Source organism: Neophocaena asiaeorientalis, unplaced genomic scaffold, assembly GCF_003031525.2.
Source record: "Neophocaena asiaeorientalis asiaeorientalis breed wild unplaced genomic scaffold, Neophocaena_asiaeorientalis_V1.1 scaffold43, whole genome shotgun sequence".
Classification (NCBI taxonomy): Eukaryota; Metazoa; Chordata; class Mammalia; order Artiodactyla; family Phocoenidae; genus Neophocaena; species Neophocaena asiaeorientalis.
Window position 1 is genome coordinate 6650567 of NW_020173674.1, and position 3552 is coordinate 6654118.

Sequence of the window (3552 nt, forward strand, 5' to 3'; positions counted from 1 at the left end):
ATTTAACAGGATTTGCTGATTACTTGTGAATGACAGTGAGGAGGGAGGCACCAAGCTTACAGCTAATCGTGGCTGATATCTATCACCAAATGCTTACTTTGCAGTTAGGTGCTTTGCCTGCAGGATCTCCTTTACTCCCATAATCGCCATGTGAGCGGGGTTGTGTTATTATCTGCATTTTATACATGAGGAAGTTGGAGCCTGGACTGGTCAATCAAAGTGACTAGGCAGGTACGTCACTTTGAACCTAAGGATTTGAACCCAAGGGAGGAACGTGAAGCAACCAACCAGGGAGCAGTTAATGAGTGGCAGATTCGGGCTGGAACCCACTGGGACCACCTACCACTCCCCAGATTCAGGAACAGGCTGCCCAAGCACCATCTCAAGCCACAGACGTGTTTGCATAGAATATTCTTACAGCGGTTTTTAGAACGAACTGCTAATGTTTAAAACCCTAGAGTTCATATTAAAACCTGGGTTTCTGGTTTTTCTTGAAAAGTAAGAAGATCTGGCCACCCTGGGCCCATACAGCAACCCTTACTGCCTGTCTGCATTCCTGTGCTCTGCAGTTGGCCAGAGCCTGTCTGCCTGCCTGGGGTCCCTGCCCACCTTTGCAGGTGCCCGAGTTTGCTGGTCCAGTTGGATGCCAAGCTGTGCTTGTGCATTTGATCTCGTGTCAAGCTGAGGCCTCCATTGATGACCAAATACTCTTTTTGAATGTTAGGGAATATAATATAAAAACAGTAACGTGTTTTGCTTTGTTTGTTTTGTCTTTCATGCTGTGGGAATTGAGAAAAACTAAATACCCACCCATGCTTGTGTGCCCACAGGGAGGAGGGTTACATACAGGCAGTGTAGGCTAAAGGTGAATGGTCATGGTTCCTGAAACCAGCACCCATTAAAATGAAATACAATCATCCCATGGAAAATGGCCAAAGTAGTGGCAGCTATACAAATCATGCTGTGATTATTTTGTTTAATTTGTTTTGTAATTAATAATTTGCTTGAATTTTGAGCTGTGTACTTTGGACGTATTATAAGGAAGCTTCTAGAGAAAATGCGTGTGTGTGTGTGTGTGTGTGTGTGTGTGTGTATCGTAGCTTACATAGCTTGGAATTCTCTGCAGAAATTCAATTTCAGAACATTTTTAAAAGGTTTTACGACTTTACTAAAAGTTGAAAACATGTTTCCATACCATTAAGTTAGAATTGGCAAACAGGTATCTGTCCATGTTAAATGTTTTGTTCCATTTAAGATGCAACAAGGCCCATGGCAGCAGTCAGTTTGGACAAATGATAGATTTTTATGCTTGTGTGAGTTTGTTCACAATTTGAAAACTGCACTTAGAGACACAGGTTCAAACAGGTGCAAGGAACAGAGCTGACACCAGAGCTTCAGGGGTTTGGCCCCTAATCGGTGTGAGCCCAGACAGTTTTCCACCATGCCTGGCTGCCTGATTCAGAGACTGAAGAAAGGCAGCTGCTGCTGCTGGGCACGAATCTCTCAGAGGCCACTGGGTACCATTCTGGGATGGCCACTGGGTCTCAGAGGTTCATTGTCCATCTCACAAGGGTCACCCATCCTGTCAGACCACCCTGACCCAACTGTCAAGAGGCCAGCCCTGCAAGCTTTCCCTGAGAGCCTGAATTAATTGTACAAGGTTGGCATTGCAGATCAATTTGGTCTCAGGAGCCATTTCTACCCTGATTACTCAAGGCTTGCGAGGCCGTACCCTGGTGCTCCTTGGACTCTGACCCCTGCCTAGCACGTTCTCCTTCCTCCTTCCTCTCTTCCTCAGAGACTCCCCGGTGTACACTCCCAGGGTGGGTCCCGGACCTGTGTTGTCGTCAGTTCTTCCATTCTCGGCTGTATTGCCCAGAATCCACCATGTTTTATTGATATCGTATAGACAAGTGCCCATACTAGGTGGTTGGCGCTGTGCTGAGCCAGAGATACAACAGACAGGGGCCCTACCCTTGGAGACAAGAGGAGCACGAAGGGCTCATTCCTGAACAACGTAGCACTTTGTCATAGTGCTCTAACAACTGTTTTTTTTTTAACCTTTCTCTATTTATTTATTTATTTTTAACATCTTTATTGGAGTATAATTGTGTTACAATGTTGTGTTGGTTTCTGCTGTATAACAAAGTGAATCAGCTATATGTATACTTATATCCCCATATCCCCTCCCTCTTGTGTCTCCCTCCCACCCTCCCTATCCCACCCCTCTAGCTGGTCACAAAGCACCGAGCTGATCCCCCCATGCAAGGCAGCTGCTTCCCACTATAGCCACTGGTATTGTATCTCAGTCACATTACAGTTTCATTTTTGTGGTGTGGCTTAAAAAGCCTAGGCTCCCCAAAAGAGCCAGCCAGGTTCATGGTAAAATTCTACTCCTTATTCATTCTTTAACAAATATTTATCAAGCACCTATTATTTGCCAGGCACTATTCCAGAAGTCACGATCGTAACAGAGAACAAAACGGACAGATGTCCCTGTTCTGTTGCTTACGCTACTGTAAGCAGGAGACAGAAAAATCGTGTCAATATGTAACATGAGCTAAGAATTTTGAAGAAAAGCCAAGCAGAGTAAGGGAGAGGGAATGACAAGAGTGGGGTGTTTGGGCTGCTCTTTTAGATAAGGTGGTTGGGGAAGGCCTTTCTGATGGGGTGACTCTCCAAGTGGGGCCCAGATGGAGGTGAGAGAGAAGTAGGAAGTCCTTTTTGGAGGAAGTCCTTTTTGGAGGAAGTCCTTTTCAGGCAGGAGGACTCGCGGACAGCGCCTCCCAGTGGCGAGTGCGTCTGGCCCGTCAGAGGAACAGAAGTCACTGCCGGGACCTCTGCACTTACTCGGTTTCCTCCTCTGCAAGTCCATGGGCTTGTCGTGAGGAACAGATGAAATCACTTATGTGGAAACATTTACGTAAACCATCAGGCATTGTATCAAAGTTATTCTCTTTATATTGACTTATCAGGTATTTGTAGAATGTCTAAATCATCATGGATCGTAATTATTATATTACGATTCTGCCCTATCATTTTCTTTATTGAGGTGAAATTCATATAACGTATACTTAACCATTTTAAAGTGTGCGATCCAGTGACATTTAGTGCCTCCACACTGGTGCAACGACTACCTCTCTTCAGTTCCAAAATTTTGTCATCACCCTGCCTTTTCATTTTTAATATTAGTTTATGTTACCACTCTTGAAAAAGGACTTTTTTCCCCATATCTGACTGCCCTTCCTGGTGGCCTTCACCAACTCTTATGATTCATCTATGTGTTTATTCAGCAGATTGTGTATCAGGCATCTGCTGTGCAGTAGGTAGGTAGGTCCTGGGGTTACAGAGGACACACAGGTCCCTGCATTTAGAGGACTCATAATCCGCTGGGGGATTTAGACAATGAACATAAGTTATCAGAAAATTGATTTAAATTATGATATAAATGCTTATCAGAAAAAATGCTTTGAAAATTATGTTTAAAACATTTGTGAAGTTATTAAAGCTACCAGAAGTGAGATGCCACTAGCTATTAGAGCTTAGAATAAC